This window comes from Ictidomys tridecemlineatus, chromosome 13 (genome assembly GCF_052094955.1).
Source record: "Ictidomys tridecemlineatus isolate mIctTri1 chromosome 13, mIctTri1.hap1, whole genome shotgun sequence".
Lineage (NCBI taxonomy): Eukaryota > Metazoa > Chordata > Mammalia > Rodentia > Sciuridae > Ictidomys > Ictidomys tridecemlineatus.
In genome coordinates, this window is record NC_135489.1 from 85,104,414 (window position 1) to 85,113,807 (window position 9,394).

Sequence of the window (9,394 nt, forward strand, 5' to 3'; positions counted from 1 at the left end):
TTTCCTCCTGAACATACAGTGCTTTTCCCCTTTTTCTTTATTTTTTTTTCCATCCTGGTTGTACTCTTCTACATTCTACACTCACTTGTAACCCAATTCTCTTTTGTTCACACCTATTCCCTTTCTTTATTTTCTTAAACTCTTCTATTTCCTATGACCTTTGCAAACTATAATGTATGGGCTTTTCATAGTTTTTCTGTCTTTATTTCTGTCTAATCTTTCTTTCACTCTCTGTGAAAGACATTTATTTCCATTAGAATAATATCTTGAGGCAATCAAATGGTTGCTTTTCTAGAATTCACATCTGTTCTTCATGGGCTTTAAAGCATCCCTAGCACAATATGTGTAATATCTTATTGCTTATCTTCATAGATATTGTGTATCTTTAAAATAGAGTATATTCATCATTCTAAGCAAAATAAGCCAATCCCCTAAAACCAAAGGCCAAATGTTTACTCTGATATGTGAATACTAATTCACAATAAGGGGATGGGTCTAGGGGAATGCAGAGGTACTTTGGATTAGACAGAGGGGAGCAGGGGGAGAAGAGGGGGTCTGGTTGTAGGAAGAACAGTAGAATGAATTGGACATTATCACCCTATGTACATATATGATTACACAGCCAATATGATTCTACATCATTTATACCAGAAGAATGAGAAGTTAGATTCTATTTATGTATTAGGTATTAAAATGCATTCTATGGTCATGTATAACTAATTAGAAAATATAAAAAAATAGAGTATATACAATGCATTTCATTTTTATCAACTTACTATCATACCAAATAAGTTTTACATTGCAATCACAGTCTTTGCAACTGTGAAACTTAATTGACTTCATAAGCATTGGTCAAGATACTATCCAAATATTTCAATAAATAAACAGTGTGCACCTCCTTTTTTTTTTACTAAGACATTTATTCCCCAATATTACTTTGAACTAAAAACTGGGTGTTTCTCCAGTTACAAAACCTGACTTATATGTATAAAATCAACTATCTTTTTAAATAATTGAAATGTTGGAGATTATGTATGTATGTTTACATGTATAGGCTTAAGCATGTATACAAATTAATATCACAACATACTTCATCACACTAAGACAATGCAAATATAAACTCTACAATACAAATACCAATTTTAGAAATGTTAAGATATAAATAAAAGTTAATCTTAGATTAGATGATTCAAAAGAAAGAATGTTACTCCTTTCTCTTATGAATAGAAAATGTATGTTTAGGTAATACACAAACTTGATTCACCATAATGAAAGATTAAAATTGTATACCATATCACAGATTATTTCTAAATTCTAGAATATTAACTTTATCAATGTTCAGAACAACAGGCATGTGACATGAGATGGAACATGTCCCATTTTACAGGATATCTTAGGGTAGCCATTTATTCACATGTGAATTATTTGCATATTTGAATGATATTTTATATAGAGGGTAGAAGACAAATGATATCAGATAAAATGATCACTGAATCAGATAAAATAATCAGTTACCACAGTGAACTCTCCTTGTTCTCTGGGGCAGGAAGCCTGGAATGTCTTATAGATCCCATTGTCAGCAGGATTTCAGTTTCAGATTCTCATAAAAGAAAGGTTTTATCTATGTTTTGTAAGATAGAAGGAGATATGAATTTGATATTTCACCATAAAGAAATGTTTAGTGTTTGAGAAAACAGATATGCTTATCCTGGTCTAAGCACTACACAATGTATACATGTTCAAAACACCACATGGTTACCCCAAACACAAGTATAATTTTTATGATTTTATGTATCAACTAAAAAAAATTAGCTTAAAGAAAACTTAGCATCCAAGTGGCAGCCCTTAAATGTGTTCCTGAACTTCTTTTGAACTGAGTATGATTTTTAGAAAAGGAAAAGAAATAGAATAATAACTGTCTCAGAAGCTACCCTCTGCCCTTATCAGTCACTATCTCTGGCAACCTTCCAAGTGGTTGATCTCTCATTTCTATGGCTGTATTTTAGCACTTTGATATTTTAGAAACTTACCATGCAATATTGCAAAATAAGTAGTTTTAAGTCTACTGCTAAACGTTTGTAACATGCAGTTTGACATAGAGTAGTAATATTTAATCTGTTTTAATTGTTGTTTGGTGTTCCACTCTGTGATATGCCACAATTTATTTATCACTAAAATATTCTTAGATGTTTGGAGTGTTTCTAGTTTTGCATCTCCTATGGGTTTAACTGTGTCTCCCCTAATTCATATATTGACATATAACCCCAGTACCTCAGAACTTGACCTTATTTGAAGAAAGGACCTTTAGAGATGTAATCAAGTTTAAAATGGGTCATCAAAGTGGATGCTAAGGATGCTAATCCAGTATCACCATCTTTATAAAACAGTGGAAATTTGGAAATAGACATGGAAGGATGTGGGACAGATCCTTTCTCACGTCTCTGAAAATGAAGCAATACTCCAGCCCCTTCATCTTGGACATCCAGTCTCCAGAACTGTGATCCCATAAATTTCTTTTTAAGCCATCCAGCCTCTGGTATTTGTTATGACAGCTCTACCAAATTAATACTAGACTATTAAGTATAATGGACAGGTGAACATAATTATTATTTTTCTTTTTGTATACACAAATATAGACTTATTCATTGTATAAATAAGAGTAGAAGTAATCTATAATAGAAATTCCCATTTCTACATACTTTTGTTTTGTACCTGGGTTGAACCCAGGGCCACTTACCCACTGAGCCACATCCCCAGCCCTTTTATTATCTATCTATCTATCTATCTATCTATCTATCTATCTATCTATCTATCTATCTATCTATCATCTATCTATCTATCATCTATCTATCTATCTATCATCTATCTATTTATTTATTTATTTTCAGATAGGGTTTTGCTAAGTTGCTGAGGGTCTCACTGAGTTGCTGAGGCTGGCTTTGGACTTGTGATCCTTCTTCCTTAGCCTTCCAAGCCCCTGGGACTACAAGTGTGCATCACTATGTATGGGTCTTCATACTGTCAATATGACAAGGTACTGTTGAAATTTTTACTTTTGCCATTTTGATGGGTATTTATGGCATATTGTGATTTTAAAAAACTGCCCATCATTACAAATGTACTTTTTCAGATTTTTATTGGACATTTCAATAAATTCCTTCATGAAATATTTTTTCATATATATTATAAAATTTTTAATTGTTTTAATCCTTTGTGGGCATTCTTTAAATTTTCAAGCAATTAACCAATTGTTGTATACCTTCTCTTTTCTTGCATTTTATTCTCTTAAAACACAAAACTGTAAAACTCCCAGATGATAATGTAGGAGAAAATCTTGACAACCTGAGGTTCAGTGTTGACTTTGTCAATACAACAGTAAAGACCTGACCCAAGAAAAATTAATTGATAACTAGATTTATTTACATACTGTCTATGGCTTATTTAATGCTACAATGGTAGAATCAAATAATGTGAGAGAAATCTACCAACCATGCCTACCACAAAGATTAAAATATTTACTTTTCAGAAAACAATTTGAAAATCTCTCCATTAAAACAATTAAATTATTTTCAGAGTGAGCATTTACTAAAAAAGAAAGAAAGAAATACAGAAAGAAAATAAATAAATAAATAAAGAAAGAAAGAAAGAAAGAAAGAAAGAAAGAAAGAAAAATTTACTTTAATTCCAAGTTTTCACTCAATATGTTACATTACAATTTTATTTATTTCTCCTTCAGGTATGTTCACTTAGGAAAGAAGAAAGGAAGAAGAAGAAGAAAAAGAAGAAGAAGAAGAAGAAGAAGAAGAAGAGGAGGAGGAGGAGGAGGAGGAGGAGGAGGAGAAGAGAGAGAGAGAGAGAGAGAGAGAGAGAGAGAGAGAGAGAGAGAGAGAGAGGTAAATAAAATGACAAATTTGTGAAACATATTCCCTGTATTCCCTGTTTAATGGATTGTTTGTTATGTGGAATCACAGTACATATACCATGAAAAAACTTTGTGTAAAGTAACTAATACAAAAAATGGTTTTAAGTAAAATGTCTTAAGAATAAATTTTTAAAAGGAGTTTATTTTAGTGAATACTTTTAATTTTAATGTAATCTAATTTATGGAAATCATCTTCTTGATTTTAAAATAGAACACTCTAAGAAAGTGAGGTACCCAGATTACAAAATCATTAAGAGAGTCTCCTCTACAAACTTCAAAAATATTTATTTATTTTCTGCATTGATCTCTTTTTTGTATGATATATTATAGTAGTCAGATTTCATCAGTTTGCATATGTATATTTAACTTACACACATGGTGTAATATAAAGTTGATCTGTAGTAGGTTTGTTTCAAATACAATTTCCATGTATATGTGACTATGTTTCAGGATTAATTAGTTCTAATTTTCTTTGAATATTTTGTATTATAAAAAGCTGCCTTGATTACTGTAGCTTAAAAAGTGTTCATAAAAACTTTTGGTATCTAATGATTCAGTTCTCAAAAATATTTCTGCCTTAGTCAACATGCCAATGCTAAAATTTTTAAAACGTCTTACTAATTTAGATACACACACACATAAACACATAAGCACACACACAGACACAAGCACATACACACACACACACACACACACACACACTCTGGAGATTTTTGTTTACTACTAAAATGAATCTACAGGTAACTTTGTTGAAAGTGAACAGTTTTGCAACACTGACTCTTCTAATTCATGAGCAAGGATCTGACCATATTTATTTAGACTTTTAAAATATTTCTTTGAAAATGTTTCAGAGTTTCTGTGTAGAGTATTACATATTTTGTTTGACTTAGTAGTAGGAATTTTGTGGAACCTGTGTTTATTAAAATTTATCTTTACACACAAAACCAAAATAATTGTATTTAATTCAAATTCAGAAAACATACTAAAAGAAAACTTATTTGTCCTTAACAACTTAGCTGTACATTCAAAAATTTTTACATAAAAATTATTTCATCTACTAATTTTGAAATTATTCTCTGAAAATTTTAATATTTTGATTTATTTTCCTTGCCTCATTGCACCAATTGGAATCTGCAGTTTGATGAAGAGTAAGGGGTGCATATACTTGTCTCTGGATATCTCCCTTAAGCAAAATATTTGCTATTGACAATTTCCAGACATCCTTAATCAGATGAAGCACCTTTCTCTGATTCCTAAATAGTTAATGCTTTAATTATGATTAGAAATAAAATTTATTATTTTTTCCTGCATCTCTTAATAGATATTTGGAATATTTAATATTAATCTTTATTTTATTACTTCTTCACTTTGATTTAATTTTTAATTTTGAAGCAAACTTTTTTTTCTGGAAAAATCCTAATAGATTGGGATATGTTATTCGTTTGTGTGTGTGTGTGTGTGTGTGTGTGTGTGTGTGTGTGTGTGTTGTGTGTGTATCTTTTATGCATTGCCAGATTTGATTTAAAAATATTTTGTTTGGAATTTTTGGATTTATACTCAAGACTCAGATTTGCCTTTACTATCTACCCATGTCCCCTTATTTGATGTTTCTTTCAAATCTTTCTTTTGGTTTATTTTGTCAGTGTTATTATCGTGGTCTCATATATGGATGTGGGCAATGCTTTCTCCCAGAAAGAGATTCTGGGTTTGGCATTACTTACTTCCTTATATATTTGAAATGGGTCACTGAAGACAGTATCTATACCTGATTTCCTTGTGGGAAGGTTTTTAAAAATGCTTTCAATTTCACTAATATATCCATTTTTCCACTTTCTTTGTACTATTCATATTATCTTTTTTTTCTCTCCTTGTTTATATAGACATGTCCATTTCATCTAAAATTTCAAATTTGCTGATTGAATTTATGCATATTATCCAGTTTCATTTCTTCAGATATCAGTTTCATTTCTATCTTTTTATCTCATTATGATTTTTTTCTTGCTTCTTTCTCATTGATTTTACTTGTTCAAGCAATTAAATGTATTTTTTGATAAACAAACATTTGATTAATTATCTGTATTATTTTCTTTTATATTATTAAATTCATATTATTTTTATACTATTCTTGTTAAATTTGCTTATCTTTCCTTTAACATTTTGAAACAAATGTTTACTAAATTTTAGCTTTTTCTATTTTCAGATAATACATGTTTTAAAGCTTCAGGCTCCCTCTAAAACACAGTTTCCATGCATCTCAAGTTTTGATATATCATATTCTAATACAGTATATGTGAAATTTTTTAAGTTTCATTGTGATCTCTGTCTTAGGAACATACCATACTTAAAAGCATTTTCTTTTTAAAACATAAAATATCTTTTGCTTTTAATATTTGGCTTTACTTCACTCTGTACTCACAAAATGTTTTTATTTTATTCTTTGGAAATCTGTTAAGACTTTTTTTTGAAGTGCCAGTCATTTCATTTAAATGTACAATGTGTGAGTGAAAAGATTAGGTATTTGAGGAAGACCAATAGAGTGAAGAAAGAGCCTCAAGAGTAAGAGAGGAGGGGAGGGCACTGGAAATCCTGGGGCTAAAATTCTACAAGATCATACTATGTCCATGCATGGACATACTGCAATGGATCTCATTTTTATATGAAAATAATGAATAATAATAATAATAATAATAATAATTGATCTGTATAGTACAGCAAGTGGATCATGTGGAGAGAGGAAGAGAGGGAAAGGAAAGGTATTAAAGAATGAGATTGATTAAATTATGTTATGTGCATGTGCAAATAAAGAATAATAAATACAACTGTTGTGTATACTATAATGAACCTAAAACATCATAATGAATTTTAAAAATAGGTATTCTATAGATTTAGAATCCAACATAAACGTTATTAGGTAAAGTTTGATGTTCAGGTTACCTGATTTTGCAGTATCTTGATTTGACATTATTTTGCTACTCATACCTTACTACATAATATGTGCTAGAACCTTCTACTCTGAGAGCAAAGTTAACAATATCCCCCCATACATAATCAATGTTTAGTATGTAAATTCAGGCTAACATATAGTTGCATAAAATTATGTTTTGCTTTACTTAATCAGTACATCAAACACCTCATAACATTTATTTCTATCTGTACTAATTATTTTTATCTCAAAATCTACATTTTTTATGTCACTATCTTTAGAACTTTCTTTTGATTAGCTTTTGTGTCTTTCCTTTAGATTAAAAATGCCAAAGAGGATACAGCTAGGTTTTTGTTTCTATCTTGTTGGATTACTTGTATCTTTTAACTGAAAAGATTACTGCATTTATGTTTACCATAATCACAACTATTTCAAATATTGAATTGATGAGATTTACACTCCATTTACTCCTTTTTGTCCTATGTGGCTTACCATTATTTTTTTCTTCCTTTTTTCTTAATTTTTATATCATCATGGTTGTATCTATTATTTAGAAAGCTATGCACTCTTTTATTGCTCTTTCAGGTGCTACCCTAGTAATTATAGACTGGACTCACAAAGTCAATCATTCTCTACACATCTTTCTTCTTTTTTCTATTTCCTCATATTTTATTGGCACAGTATAGTTGTACAGATTGATGGGATTTGTTGTTATATATTCATACATGCACACAATCTAAAAATACAATTTGGCCAATTGTCATTCCCCAGTATTTTCCTCCTACCTCTGTGCTTCTTACCTCTTGGTCTTTTCTTTCTCAACTGATCTCCCTTTGAATTTTAAGAAATCCACCCCAATCTTCATTTACCTTTTTCCTCTCTAGCTTCTTCATATGAGAGAAAACACGGGACCCATAACCTTCTGAGTTGGACTTGTTTTGCTTAACATGATTGTCTCTAGTTCCATCCTTCTTATTCTTAAATGATAGAAATGCATTATAAAACTTATTTAAATATATCCCCCTTCTGACTTATACATCAATGTTGTAGAGTTCACTAATTTATTTACATATATATAAAAATTCTTGAAAGGGGCAGTGACACATGCCCGTAATCCCAGCGGCTCCAGCAGCTGAGGCAGGAGAATCACAAGTTCAAAGCCAGAATCAGCAACAGCAAGGCACTAAGCAGTTCTGTGAGACCCTATCTCTAAATAAAATACAAAATAGGGCTGGGGATATGGCTCAATGGTTGAGTGGCCCTGAGTTCAATCCCCAATGCTCCTTCTCTCCCAGATAAAATTCTTAAGCAATAATAATAATACCTTTAAGCAGTCAATATTCATTTATTCTGAATAGAATATTTATTCTTTTTTATTGATTTTCAGTGCTATCAGCATCTCCAAGCTGCTCTGTGGAGTCACATTTCTTCCTAAAACCTACTGTAAGCATTTTCTGTAGGGTAAATAATTCATTAATAAATTCCCCCCTTTTTGTCCATCTTAAAAACCTATTTTTCCATCACTTTAGAAGAATATTTCATTTGATATAGAGTCCAATGATGTAAGTTTTCACTGCAAGTGTTATAAAGCTTCACTTAATTTTTTAGCTTGGACATCTGCTAACAATCTAACTGCTCTTCCTTGAAAGGAGGTTGACTCCATTGCATATTTGTCCTCAGTATGTTACATTTTCACTGTAATGTGCCTAAGTAGCTATTTAACTTATATCAGGCAAAACTACCATAACAATTTAGTGTGTATTCTCCATGGGAAGTTTACATGTAGTCTGGGCAATTGAATTTAATTTGCATTCTCATGAGCTCTCCTCAGGTTATCTTCTTCATGACAATGAGAATATTATACAATGTCCTTCCTTAACTCTTATACTACATTTTTATACAGTATTTTTTGATATTAATGTAGCCATATCTTTTCTTTTTGAAAAAAAAGATGCTCATTATGTACATAGAATATCTTTTTCCATCCTTTCACTTTTAGCTTAGATCTAAAGTAAAGTTTTGCAGATTGAAAATCCTTGTATTTTGACTGGAAAGCTTAATCCATTTACAATTAAGGTAGTTAAGCAAAAAAAAAATGATAGGAAAAAACTTACTTTTGCAATTCTGCTATTTGTTTCATTTTATTTCACAGATCTGTTGTTCTTTTTCTCCATTACTGCATTTCTTGGTGTTTAGTTGATTTTTGGAGGTGGTGGGTAAGGACATATTTTGATTCTTTTCTCATTTCCTTTTGTATAATTCTATAAATATTTTCTTTGTAGTGTGTGATAGATAATTGTATGTATCACCTTTACTGGCTACAGTGTGCTAAATGTTTGGTTAAACATTATTCTTTGCATGTTAGGGTGACTTGGATGAGACTAATATTTTAATTGATACACAGAGTAGATTTTTCTCCCTAATTATAAGTAAAAAGAAATTTACAGGAATTTGATAAGTGATCTATTATTTAATGAATCTAAGAAGACATAATTCTTAGCAGGTGAAATAATTGGGCTTCTTAGCATTTTCTACTTCCTAATAGGTCT